The sequence below is a fragment of the Mizuhopecten yessoensis genome, unplaced genomic scaffold (assembly GCF_002113885.1).
Source record: "Mizuhopecten yessoensis strain PY_sf001 unplaced genomic scaffold, ASM211388v2 scaffold10821, whole genome shotgun sequence".
Classification (NCBI taxonomy): Eukaryota; Metazoa; Mollusca; class Bivalvia; order Pectinida; family Pectinidae; genus Mizuhopecten; species Mizuhopecten yessoensis.
Window position 1 is genome coordinate 104,688 of NW_018408738.1, and position 15,101 is coordinate 119,788.

At 34.8% G+C, this 15,101-nt stretch overlaps 1 protein-coding gene across 2 annotated transcripts in view; it reads left to right on the top strand.

Moving 5' to 3' along the window:
* Nucleotides 1-255: 255 nt before the first annotated feature.
* Nucleotides 256-15,101, top strand: part of LOC110462658 (protocadherin-7-like) — a 78,726-nt gene continuing 63,880 nt past the window's right edge. The window contains exons 1-3 of one of the 2 annotated variants that reach the window (XM_021516728.1): nucleotides 256-361; nucleotides 6,860-7,030; nucleotides 13,851-14,191. The gene's annotated coding sequence lies outside the window, so the exon portion shown is untranslated. The remainder of the gene's footprint in view (nucleotides 362-6,859; nucleotides 7,031-13,850; nucleotides 14,192-15,101) is intronic. The other variant, XM_021516730.1, reaches the window with a different exon arrangement.

The following is a 15,101-nucleotide window of genomic DNA, read 5'->3' on the forward strand; positions in this document are numbered from 1 at the left end:
TTTCGAAACAACAAACGTTCATTTTAAAATCGACGATTCGGTAATGAGTTACCTTTCTGGGTAATATAGATGATATTTGAATGAATACTACAATTCTCTGGCTTTATATGTCTTTATTTAAAGTTGTGGCAGTGGATTACATGCGTTCCGAGAGCTACGGGAGAGAAGAGTCAAAAATCACGACCTAATTTTGACAGCGTCTAAATGACTTGGATGACACACTGGTCATTTTGGCGGGAAATGTTAGACAGTTGTCAACGTAACGCGTGGCTGTAAAGTTGGTGCCAGGAAAGACAGGTTTTATGAACCATGCAATCCTTTGAGGCCCAGTATCATTGCTGGGAAGACTGGACATCAGACGGTAATTTATGCAGGTTCTAACTCCTTCATTTGTAACCGATACAAAGTTCACCCACATGCATATGCACGTGAGCCTCAATCAAGTGTGAGTAAATAACGAACAATGCAGAGCTAGCAATTTAGACGGCTTGGTGATTTAAGACTGAAGGAAGAACCTCATTAAAATACGTTAAGCATGTTACAACATTTTTATACGTGAAAAGTTAAAGATAAATTTGTCTATATATATATAGAAAGTTTATAGGGCAGATTCCCCAGTGATGGATGTAATTTAGTAAGTAATATTTAATGTTAAAGATTTTAAGCATAAAATATGTATTCATAAATTCATATTGTTTAAAGTAATTTCCATTTGGGCCAATACTGTAATGACACAGAAGAAGTTCTGTTGATTTATGTAGCAGAACTAGACTGGATGGATTGTCAGCGACCAGATTAAGCTCAATCATTGGTTGAGCGTCCGTCTAGAGTTAGAACGGTCCAGGGTTTGAACCCCGGTCTGGCTGTGTATTTTTCCGCTCCTTCTAAATATATATAGCTCTAGACAGGTTAGCCATTTTAAACATCATTCAGAACACTAGGGGATTCTGATACTCCAATTGGGAGTTTCAATTGTTAATGTAAAACACAGGAACCTATTAGTTACAGGCCTGTGTTGTGTCAATATTTTTATAATTTAAGGCTGATGTTAGTATGTCAGGGTTTATAGTGTCAAATTGCTGACATATTGTAAGGAATGTGAAAGTTGATCAGAGTCGCCACATAAACCAGAATTTGGACTTAATTAGGGGAAGCAGTGAGGCTGTGGCCATGTCCCCATGGTATTATGAGCCCCTATATTTATAATTAGGGGCCTAATTAGGGAGATTTAGGGCCTGTTTATCTACCCAAAAACTTTGAGGTAGATGGTCAGTGTCTCCATGGCATGACTGTATCAACATGGTGTCATCACTGTCGGTCATAAAACTGATCTATGGTCAGCCTGAGAAAGTGCAGTCATTAAGTATGTATATTGTCAAGTTAGCAATTATAAACAAATCTGAAAACAATGGGACATTAAAAGTTGTACTTGTATCTCCAAGTAACTGAAGAGTTCCAAATACCTCCATCTTTTCTTACTAAGGCCAATAAAAAAATGTATGCTTCAGGTAACATTACTAAATAGAGTAGGTTGGTAGGGATTCTAATATTTTCATTTTTATGAAGGGGGGCTAATTTAAGAAAAGACAAAAATTACCGGACATAGTGATTCATATTCCCCTTGTATTAATTTTTCATTATATATTGAGGGTTTTTTTAACGAATGATAATTATGCAGTATAATTTTGGTTTTGGTACCTGCCCATGAAATACACTTATGATTTTTGACACGTTTGAATGGGACGTTTAAGTGCAGTAGGTCGGAGGTAAAAACTAGGTTGGTCAGGGTACCTGAAACAAAACAAAAAAATTGGCCAAGGGTTAATTGCTTGCCCATTTACTATCACTTAAAATTATTTATGAAAAATACATATTCATTATAACTTCCTTTTTCATGAAAAACATCTTGACTACGAGCATGCATTTAAAATCCAGGACTTGGTAGTGTATTTTTGTTTTTAGCAGCATCATTGTGAAAATTTCAAAATGTTTTAACTCCTTAAAATATAGAAGAAATAATATAAATTCATCAGGAAAATTTTCAATGCCTGTATACAGTAAAACATTGGTGAGACTAATTTCTATGTTAAATGTACAAGAATCCGAGAATACGCTTAAGTGGTATGGACTGTACCTTGAAGAAGAAGAAGAATCACTTTAAATTCCATACAATTTAACACCATGTCAAAGGCAAACCTCATAGTATGATACTGTACTGACATAATCTTGTGAAGGAAACAATGCTGCTTACATTTTTTTCTGTATAAATTTTAAATAAATACTCAACTATCTTGTGGAATCTGCCTAACGATTATTTGCCTTAAGCCTCATTTTCATCAAATTGGGGCCTAACAACTTTATATAACTCCTATATTCAAATAATTACTCTAGCCTAGTTAGTTACAGTGACCAGTGGTCCCTAACTAGTCTCAAGTGATCACTGGTCAGGTACATGTACTGTAATGACCCTTCTGGGATGTCCAAGTCTTTGTATCATTAGTTCCCTGTGGTCAGCTTATCCTGTTGGCTATATAATGTATCCCATGGGTTTTTTGACACTTTCAACACCTAAGTCAAGGATACTGATATTGATAATTCAACATGTACTTCTAGGGATTAATGCAGGAATAGAAAGTTAGTGCCCTTTTTTGAAATAGGTGGAGATGTGCTGTAGCCTACAGCACATTTCCCCCTATTTCAAAAAAGGGCACTAACAGTACAGCAGGTGCATATAACCCTTCCAGCGAGAGCAGCAGGCCTGCAGAGCCAGGGGGAGACAGGGTTTTTCCCAGGTGTTTATAGGGTCCAGTACGGGACCAATTCCCAATTGAAAAATTACCCTGTATTTTCACAATTTCAGTTTTTATTTTCCCAATTGGATTAAAAAACATGTTTATACAAATTTTCTGGTCATCATAATTATGTGCAATGTTCAAAGTGTTTCCATCTATGAAGGAGCATTCAAAATACATAAATAACAAAATTTGGAATTAAATTTAAGAAACACCTGGAGCAAATTTTTGCTAATCACATCGCAGGTATTATTTTCGGTTCCAAACTTATGATATTTTCTCGGACCTGTACATGTGGGAACACTTGCTATTTCCCAATTTTTGCCAAATGCTGATGATATTTTCCCAATTCCTGTTCAGGGGCCCTTTCCCAATAAAGCTGAGAGCTCGAGGGGGGCATGGATGACATCTTTGATTTTAGTTTTCAGCTGTTCATTATGGATTATAAGATATCACCAGTGACAATTTACGTCAACACCGAGAAAATGATATAAATCATTCAGTTGTGGAACTGATGGAAAATTTAAAACAAAATTGGAACCAAGATAACTATTTATGTGGTAGCATTTCAGTAACAAGGAAGGGAATTTTTAACTGATCAGGGGAATTATAGCAGAAAATGTTGTAGGGGGAAATAATGCCAAAATTGGAGAAGGGAATTGACCCATATTCGGCCATAAAAAAGCATGTAGATATCCATGGCTTCAGAAGTTACACAATATAGATGTAACAAAGATACGGGTGTTACCATGGCGTATGATGTTGCTTGAGTAACCGGAGAGAGAAATGCCAGTGTTTCCATTCACGCAGAAATGTGTGTGATTCGCGAATATTTTAAATAAATCATGGTAAAGATTTTGACTGCCTTACGTGACCTGTGTATCTCGTATGCAAAATATTGGCCAAATAATTTCACATTACACCTCAACGAAATGTTATTTACAAAAGGTGAGAAACTAGTCGAAGTCAAAAACGAAAATTGTGACGTTTTCCCACGTTTTTTCGCCTGGATAGTAAAGCGCTTCGACTACCCAGAAGAATACACACAAACAAAATGTTGAAGCAAACCACGCTGCATGGTTTATTTTCAGTTTGCCCAAACTCAGATTCCACGGTGAAACAAACGGACGGTGCTAATAAATGACAGCCTGGATAAATCGGCACTCCGGCCACTTGCCAATGCAAAACGTAAAAATATTTTAAAAAAATCAAATTAAACCAAATGGCAGGAGGAATTTGATTGTTTGAGGTAGATAATCAGTCAGAATACAGTTATCACAAAGAAATATTAATCATTATTTTGTCGCTTAATAGAAGGTCCAACACATTAACAAACATCAGCGCTGTTACGTCATCAGTGAATTAAAAAACAAGAAATAAGTTAAGGATCAACATAGGTGACATTTTACAGAATGGATCTTGATATGCAGTCATCCTTGCAATGTTTTATTATTAATAAATACGTTAATTGATAAATATTATTTACAAAATATTGATCACAAAATGAAAACAAATGCTGAATAGGATAATTCTCATGATTTTTATTGTATTAGTACATAATTTAAGAGAACAAAAATTAATACCCCCCAAAAAACCATACCTGTACCCCCTAAATCTGCTGGTGTACTAACTATGGTGTACCTTGGTGCAAACCTCGGGAGTACCAAAACCCCCAGGTAGAAAAATGAGTGGGAACACTGAATGCACAGCCAGACCAAGGTTCAAACCCAGGACCTTCTAAACACTAAACAGACACTCTACCAATTGAGCTACCTGGTCACCAGTGATCCAGCCACACCAGTTCTACTACATTCCTCCTTCCTTTTTATACGACAGTCAAATTTGACGTTAGTATTATGGAATGGCATTGTCCCGTCGGCCGGCGTAAACTTTGTTTGTCTGGCAATCTCCTCCTACATTTTTCAACCGATCTATTTGAAACTTGGTAAACATGATAATCATAATAATTATGAAGTTGTGTCTCCCTTAAAAAAAAATTGATTCAACAATTTTTCCAAAAGTTATTGCCCTTTGTTCATTTCAGTATTTGCATTTTGTCCGGAGATCTCCTCCTACATTTTTCGACCGATCTATTTGAAACTTGGTATACATTATAATCATGATATGAAGTTGTGTCTCCATTAAAAGAATTCTGATTCAACAATTTTTCTAAAAGTTATTGTCCTTTGTTCATTTCAGTATTTGAATTTTGTCCGGCAATCTCCTCCTACATTTTTCAATGGATCTCTTTGAAACTTGGTATACTTTATAATCATGATATGAAGTTGTGTCTTCCTGAAAAGATTTTTGATTCAACGATTTTTGCAAAATGTTTTGCCTTTTGTTCATTTCAGTATTTGTTTTTTGTCCGAAGATTTTCTCCCACCTTTTTATAGCATATCAGCTAACCACTCTTAGAATGATGCAGATCTTATTTCACTGTAAGAAAGTATATAACACTATATGGCATTGGACGGGCGTATTTTGTTCCGCCCCGCAGTACTCTTGTTTTAAAAGAGTTGGCCCTGAAGACAAAACTATTTACAACACAGGTTTAGGTAGGTTTACCCTTGCCAGGCATACACCGAAAACTTGAAACAAGGGAAGGTCAAAGGTTTTATTGCAGTGATTGTTTTTGCCGAAGACAGGCTGCTTGCTTTCCCTTGCAAAAACGTGATTTATTTTTCTAAACTGAAGGAAAAGTGAGAAATATCTTCCCAGTTTCAATAAAAAAATATTCCTATATTTTCTTAATTCATGAAGTAGCAGGCTGCTGTAAAAGTAAGGAAGATAAAAGGCTGCATTGTAACTGTAGAAAGTCCAGACCAGGATTTGAACCCTGGACCTTCCAAACTCTAGACTGACGCTCTACCAATTGAGCTACCTGGTCGCTGGCGATCGACCCAGTCCAGTTCCACTACAGGAATTGAACTGGGCAACACCTAAATGATAGAAAAAAAATCATAAATAAGGATGCTGAAGTGTTTCAGTTGATACTTTATAAAAAACAATTATAATTTTATACGATTCCAAAAAATAACAATTTTGCTTACTGCAACACAAATTTCCCAATTCAAAAGCCACAGGCTCCATTCCAAAATTAGTGAGAGAGAGAAAGCCCTGATACTAGTGATAGTGTAATGACTGTAAATCAATAGAGAATGTTACTGTACATGTATGGCAATAGTCTGATGTCACTGGTAATAAAGTGTCTCACTGACTTCAGTTGGTACGGTGACTCGAATAGCCAATATGAATGACAACTGGAAATGATCAATTCTATCAAGTGCATTGATGCTCCATGTTGAATTTGTCATTTCCATTTTGCATTTATATTATTTTATTTCTAAACATTTTCTTCGGGTTGGTAAGTATGGATTATGAGAAGTTCTTTTTACACAACCAAATAAATTTTCTATGTGACGTTTCGATGACTAGTACGATATATACACTGTCACCTTCATCAGACAAATGACCAATGAAGCGTATACACACAAAGGTGTAAAATGTGTACGAGTTGTCCACAAAATCGATGTTTTATATTATTGACAATGAATGCCAACTGAAAGCAGTTCAAGTTGTTTTTTTCACTAGTTCTAAAATATAAAAACATTTTGTTCAAAATTTCACAAAATGGGGTTTTTAGGTTGGATTTTTATTTACTTCCTAATACAAACTAAAAACTTACCCAGAATTCCATTTGATGACCTTCAGTTATGTCTTGTGTAACGGACTGCAGTTGTTCTACCAAGCTAGAAAATCATTTATATTACAAACATGCCCCATGTGTTTAAATGATAAATAACGCATTATTTTCAATCATGTTTCAAGTGAGCAGTATGTTAGAACTTAATACTTTATGAAAGGCATGAGGTTAAACTTGTTAGAATTTAATTTTTCTACGTCGGCACGCGTCTGGTTTGATTCTAAACTCCACCTGTGGGGGTATACGTCATTGTCTGTTGTTGTTAGCCTCTTCAAGCGATAAATTATATATATATACCAATCAAACATCTAGAGGTTCATGACCAAAACACACTTTACAATTGTTTTTCTACGTTTTACAGTTTTCGATTCAGTGGACAGAATGATGCTACCAAACTCCACACTAAATTAAAATGTCATGAAACAGACGATGCTTGACGTGGGACCTGCCATTTGATTAAAATCACTGGAGCATGGATTTTTTGTGTTCACTCAACCATCACACGCTGGCCGTCCTCTTCCCTCAGCATCAGGTAACTCGTATTGTCATGTCAACAATCTACAGATGTTATTAATTATGTATTCATAAATTATAATGTGACCCTGTCATTAGCATATCAAGATAGAAGTATAATGGTGTTAAAACCATTGGTAGAGCAAGACGTATCCTCGGGTTACAATGTACTGCTGGACCAGGTACTAACGTTTTATGTGCAGTTATAGATGGATTATTGCACTTAGAATGGGTCGCCTTTCACGACTTTCAGTTCCCCTTCAGTGATTTCAAGACTGTTTTAGTTTATATCAGCATGTTGAAGTTCCAATTAAACAAATTGGTTTTAGTAATTTAAAAAAATGATTAAATTGGTCACCAGTCAAAGTATCTTGTGTTTTAAATTAGTGTTGTTCCGATAATTGATTATAATCGAAAATCAATCGATTGTACAACCAATTAAAATTAATCGATTGATAAAATTTCATAATCGATTAATCGGTTTAAATGTTGCATGCTGTTTTCTGTCGATATCTGTCAGATATACTCTTAGTCAAATTCTAGTAGTAGATTAAAACTAAAGGTGTAAAAGCATAAAATACTGTCAAATGGATAAACCAAGTCAGCCTTTGATATTACATGGCAAAATTACTGTATGCTGCAAATCCCAATTCTAATCATCATAATTACACATATTTCAAATAGATCATATTTACCAGAGTTTGGATGTTCTGGTTATAATCGATAATCGATAAGTCTTCCAATAATCGAATATGATTGCCGCTTCCGATTCTCAACACAATTTTAAATTAGTCTGTGCTGTCCTAATGTTATTGTCCATAGAAACTTTCCTCCTGGACCTGGAATGTCACTGGAAATTGTGATTGGGCCCTGAAGACTCTTTCAATTTTATTATTTAAAAAAAAAAGGGGGTACTGAGAATGTGCTTGCACCAGTATCTTTGAAAATTGATTGACTTAAAAAAAAAGAGAGAAAGTTCCTTTAGAAATATTAGAGAAATTTCACTGATGCGACAGGAAAAAATACAGGATAATATGGAAAGCTCACTAAAGAGTGAAGAGACTACAGAATAAAAGGAAGAAGCCAGCTCGCTGAAGACTTGTTCAGAGAAACATAAGAAGAACTAATTACTTAAAAGACTTTTAAATGGAAACAATGGGAGAAAATTCTTTGATAATGCTGATAAAGAAAAATATGGGAAAAGCTTGCTGAAGATTTGTTCATGGAATCATTGGAGAAAGTTCACCAAATACATATAGAGTCAGCTCATTGTGGGCTTGTACAGCAAATTGGTATATAGGGATATTAGGGGGCTGCGAATAAAACCACATAAGTTTCGTTACCATAGCAACCACACAGAGGCTTCTGATTGGTCGCAATTTAGATATTGTTTGATTTCGATGAAAATTGGTTTATAGGGGTATTAGGGGACTGCAAATTCTGAATCGCAAACGTTTCCTTGCCATAGCAACTACACAGAGGATTCTGATTGGTTGCAATTTAGAAATTGCTCAATTTCACTCAAATTTAGTATGTACATTGTAGGTGTACTGTTCTGATGCATCTTTGCGACTTTGGGGGCAGTTTGGGAGACATCTGTAATGGTCCCCCATTGCAATTAGTACATGTTGCTGTAGATATTGTTAAGATGTTTCAACCAAATTCCTTATGCACATCCAAATCATGCTAAGTTTGCCAACCGATGTGATTTATGCATATTTACGGATAATCAATGAGGTACAGGGCTTTTTTCTTCAAGTTTCAAGCTATACATTATGTCTCAACAGCACGATACTCACATGTTTGACCCTATAACTTCAACAATGTTAACCTACAATATGTCCTGCAAGCGGGGGATTTAAATTCTAAGGATTTGCTTGTTTGTTTCTATATCAGTGATATATCAATTAGTAACAAAATATGAGTGAGAAATTCACCTGGTTCCTGTTTTAAAATGATCATACTCTGTGCTGTATGAAGACATGCCAACTCAGCCATTATGTACATACTCTAAGTATTTTAGAAAGTGGCTATAAAACCATTTTAACCTTAGGTAGCATGTTTCTTTGTTTCTGGGCGCAAAGGCAGTAAATGTCCTACATATAATGACATCCTTCTTTTCTGCAAACATTTTGGTCTAATATTGAGGCTACTTTTAAAACATTATCACAATGTTTAAAATGTGCTGTTTAAGATTGTCATTGAAAATTTTTGAAAGAAGTTTGTTAAGTTTAAATACTACATTGAATTATTTGCACTGAAAATGTAACAAGTGGATTAAGTACCTGGTTAGTGTATAACTATATAACCTTAGAGCTATGGAGATAAACACTTTTTTACATTTATTTGGTATCAAACTAAAACTCAACAAAATTTGAAATAGCAAGCGTCACTTCTTATGTAGAATGGTGAGGGTACAGTGATATACAATTGGACAATGGTAGCTTTCATCAACACAGGCTGTATGTTGAATAGTACCCCGCCCAGGACCATTCATTTCGCTACCCTTACACTTGTATCTCCATCAGCCATCTCGGTTGCTAGCAGCGCAAATTTTGACAATTGTCATTTGCATTCTAACAAATAAATTTGATTCTATTTTATCTTTCTGCGACACATAAAAATCTATGCCTGTTTCCTGAGCGATGCCCCTAATACACCCGTTGCAGGGGTCCATTAGGCCTGGGATAATGGACTGTGTTGTAACATAGAAACCCCGTCAAAGACCTTTTTCTTCTCCATTTATTCACCCTGTGACTCCCAAATGTGTTTGTACTCGAGATGTCCTCAGGCATATCTTGTGGCTGATCTGTACCACTGGGGATATAACGGGATGACCCAATGTAACTGGATCTGAAACCTTGTACACACAACTACAGAATTTGTGCATGAGAAAACATCATTATGGTCAAATTTTGTTAACAAATCTGGTTGTCAGTCAGGTACAAACTTGATGTCCCAATTTTAAAGCTTATATCCAATTTCTTTTACAAAGGAAGTAAATCTTCAAATCACTTTCGCGTAATAAAGCGTCAGAATAAAATGTGGGACAATATACTATGCAAAACCATGTCATTTCAAAATCACATTAAGTTGTATTCGGGATGTTTAACCCGACAGTCATTAGGTCATACAAACGTTTGCTTCCTTTGAACTTTACAACAGGTATGACTCTACTGTACTATTAAACAATTTCTCACTTTCCATCTTCAGTCACTAGATACTCCTGAATCGGTAGATTTGGGGCGGATTCCTCGTTATAACGACAAATTTAAACACATTTAACTGGCTTTTTCATCGGAATGCTATTTTGATGGGTAACCTTAGGTGTCGGTTAAAATAGAAAACAACAGTGGTGGGCAAACACTTTAGTAAAGCATATCATTGTTGATGTGCCTGGTCAGATATGTTACAGTTTTAATGATAAGGATGGGGCTCCAGAGGGCCCATGGTTTCCGAAGAATTTGAAGCATAATGAATATAATAAAAGCCTAACATCTTCAAATTTTACTTAGCTGTCCTCGGGAGTTAAATTTGTTTCTGAACATAAATGACCTTGACCCATGTTCAAGTTTGGAGAGGCAAAATTTGTGCAACAAATGAATAATTTTAAACTGAAAGCACTAACGTCATGATATCTGGAAAGTTACTTTCAGGCATGGTGTCCTACAGATTTTGTGAACAGAAGTAACCTTAACTGGTATTAAGGTCACTAGGGTCAAATTTCATTTGAAGAACAGAAAGGCTTTAGTCATGGTTTACAGTCAGTAACTTGCTGGCTTGGAGTGCTACATTTACAAAGTTAGGAGACCGAAATAATTTTGACCTTTCTTCAAGGTCATTGTTTTGGAATTTGTTTAGTTATTAACTTTTTCTGCATAACCAAGAGGTCTAGGGTCATGATAGTTGTCAAAAGCATGTTAGGATTGAGTGCTGTCCAGTTTGTTCAAATTAGGTACCTTGACCTACATTTAAGGCCACAGGGATAAAATATATTAAAACTTTACAACTTATTCTTCCAAACCAAGTGGTCTATGAGGCCATGATAAATGACCTGTGGCATGTAGTAATTAAGGGTTTTACATCTCTTAAAATTTAAATTTGGCCTTGGTCCTACCTTCAGAAGGCTATAGATGAGAAATATGTTTGCCAAGAGCAACATATAAGTGATACAGGCACATTGGTCATCTTGTTTTATAGGGAAAAATTATTGTGTTTCTTACCGGGTAGTATATATATATATAGTATATACAATAAAAGAGGCTAGTGTAGTCAAGAATATATATATATATTTTTATTAAATTAAAATTTGATATTGGAGGGAAAATGACAAAATACCACGGGGAATGGCTGAATTTCAACCCCAAAAAGAGCAGAGAAAACACACCCATAAGAAGCTAGTTTTAAGAAGTAAATATACTTCTTTGGAAATCCCCAACTCAAAGGCAGCTCTGTTTTGAAAAAGGCAGTAGTCGAAAGGGAACAATGATCTAGTAACGGTTGCCCTTATAATGTGTGGAGCTTCAGATTTCATTGCCATGTCAAGATCGGTACAATGCCAAAACTTTCAAATGAAATTGTTTGCATACCAACTTATCTTAGATTGTAACAATTACACGGGCTAAGTCCAATAACACCCTCAAAATTGATTAGATACTGAAAATATATATCTCCTAACGAAAGTTTACATAGTTGATAATCGCATGACCTGAAGCTGACATTCACTTATTGTGGTCAATTTTATCTTTTGGGAAAGCTACGACCGAAATATTGCAATATCCTGGCTATTCAGTGAGAAGTAAACAGGTACAGAACCACACTGTCGACCAATAACACGGTGTCAGTAATTCTCATTACATACATAACGCATACTAAATTTGTCTCTTTGAAATTACACAATACATCGCAAGCAATAATTATAAGTATCATAATGAATAAATCTAATGAGATAATTCTGTTCACAGTTGGATTTCAATAAAAAGAAACAGATAAATTAGAGTATGCTCACAAGAGGAAACCATCGGGAGAATTTCAAACTGCACGAAGTACGAAATCAGCAGGTTTAAGCATAAAAGAAATGGCTCATTTATACAGATGATGGAGTATTGTTTGGAATATGCTATTGTATTGTAAAGAAGTTATGTGAATTAAGCCATAATTTACCTTCTCTCCTCTGCTTGAAAGACATATTTACTTGTTAGATCACTTACAGCTGTCGCTAAAATGCATGGTTGTACAGTGTCTTCATTATGGATTTAGAAGAAAACATTGTCTCCTGTCATTCTCTCGACATGAATTGTTCATAAGGAGTATCGAACTATATTTTCATTAAGAATTTTGTGATAAGATTATGAAAAAAACTTCATTCCCTTTAAAAAGTCAAATTGAAAACGGCAGAAGCAAGGGAATTGGCGTTAGCGAGGTGTTCGCACAACTAAGGGAGCTAATCCACAAATGTTAAAATATTGAAAAAATGCATGTCAGGAGAAACATGGCTGGTCAGTTTTAGAATATTTCATTAAAAGGATATTAAAGTAGATTATGTTCAAAGTTTTCCTGTTTATGTAGTGTCATTCATGAACTTTCAATAAACTGCAAACTACAATGTATATCGGCTTTGTAGAATTGATGTGTAATGAAGTTCCACTGCATTATTGTTGTATTTCTTTTTCTAGAGTCATTTAAAAAAGTAGAAGTAGATCATTGTTTAAAAAAAATAAACATATAATTTTGTCATTTAAAATGATTTACTGCTATACCTGATCATGAATTAGTGATTGCGCTGTTGTTGTGTTTAATCATGTAACCATCAGATTCAGAATATTACCCATATGACACTGACAGGGACGGCAATCATAAATATGTATCACACATTGTACATCTTCATACAAAAGATACATATCTGATATCAAAATGAATTTCGGCTTCCATCTCTATTTTGCGCATCTACTGACGATTTCTCTTTTTATCAACAATGTGCATTCTTGATTGCTCAACCGTGTCTGCTTATCAATATCATGAATATTTTAAAGAAAAACCTGAATTTTAAGGTAATGGTATTGTAACACCTTTCCCTAATAAATTATATTTGACAGCTAGAGCCATGAATTATACACATATATACCAGTAAGGTGTCCAGCATAAAATGAACAGACTTTTGATATTAATTTTTCAGTTTATTTCAAAGAGAATAATAAATCATGGTTTGTTTAGTTTTTTGGAAGGGTGAGGAAACATTAATACTTGTCTATTGTCTCCCCTTTGATAATAGATATGCTGCTCCCCAGATAAAAAAAAAAATAGTCCAGAAGAAACAGTTTGTGCCTGGCATGGATAAGAAGTTTTCAATGCTACTGTTGTAGAATGTATTTGCTCACAGACTAAAGGTCCTTAGCATTCAAGTAAAGACAAAGTCACATTGACCAAAAACCTTCAAAGCACTAAAATAACTCCTAGAGGTCCTTGTTTGAGGTATCATAATAAATCCTAGCAAGACACTATTTAATACTATAACACAGAACAATACAAATAATCTTATCTATTTTACAACTATTCTGATACGTAACTATTTATAAAATCATATCAATCACTCTTGTTGGCCATGATAGAAATGTGCAGAGGGACTTGGTGTAGTAATTTATCACTAAGTTCATTATTCTTCCAAAATTTGAAAAAATGGAAACTCTTTAAAATATGATGATTATAATAAATACAGTTTTTTACATGCATGTGCCCAAATCAACTTCCATTGTCATGTTACCTGAGCGACATATTTTCCCTTAAATGTGTTGTAAGAAATGGAGAAATTAAATGATCAGCATCATCATAATGCCTTCCAGCAATGACAGCAGTGCATCACATGAATTCCCCCCACGACATGGTTGGGCACCTCCACCAGCATCGATCTGAGTTTGGCTCCACGTGTTCAGTGTAGTGTGACCAGACAGAATCTGTCCATTTACATTGTAAGCAGCAGGCACACAGCGAGGGGAGCTTACAGGTAGTGACAACACACTCCTTGTACACACAAATCTACAATGTACAGCACGGCTACTAAGATGATGGAAGCAAAATTGGTTCATTAAATGGCTTTTAATTGACCACCTGAAGTTCATGACAACAAACCAGGGACTGCCTGCAAAATTTGACTGTGTGTGCATTTGAAGACCTATAGCCACAGGTAAAATATTTATTTGTTTATAGAAAAATAATTCATTAGTTCTTCATGTACCTTGTGGGTTATAGTGTTTTTATATAGAAGTTCAAGATAAGGTCACAATCTTTTGTGACAGTTCAATTTGATTTAGCTGGCATCTTGATCAAAATAAGACTAAACAATGCATATTGTACTATTAACGTTTGTATCTTAAATAATTATTGTAGATGATTGTGTAATGTATAATATTACTGAACATCTGTCCCCTATTTAGTCTCACCCAACCAACACAAAATGGTCTTTCACTTTTATCAAAATGAAAAATGCAACTTATTTAAACAAAACATCTTCTAATCAAAGACAAAATTACAGGCTAACACATTATCAGATGCTGTTAAAGAATTAATAAAGAAATTTAATAAATTTTGTTAGTTTTATTGTCAGTAACTGAGACTTCTGGACTAATTTGGATAACTGGTTGGAGGTATTATCAGCATCTGGCCTTTATAATCCTATCCCTACGCATGAGTATATTTTGTTAAATTATTTATTCTGCTATATGCAGATGACACAGTTGTTATGTCTGAAACAGCTAAAGGTCTACAGAATGCTTTCCGTGAATTTGAAACTTACTGTACTATTTGAAAACTTAAAGTTAATCTCAATAAAACTAAAGTTGTTATCTTTGAAAAAAGAAAAAGTAATGCACAAAATATTTGTTTTACTCTCTTTGGTGTAGAGTTGCAAACACATGACTGTCACTCGTTTCTAGGACTGCTGTTTCATTATAATGGCAGTTTCTGTAAAGCAAGAAAAAACTTGTTGAACAGGCTCAAAAAGCAATGTATGCTTTATATAAAAAAATAAGAAATATTATTTTACCAATTGACCTACAATTAAAATTGTTTGATGTATTAATATCCACAATCCTCTT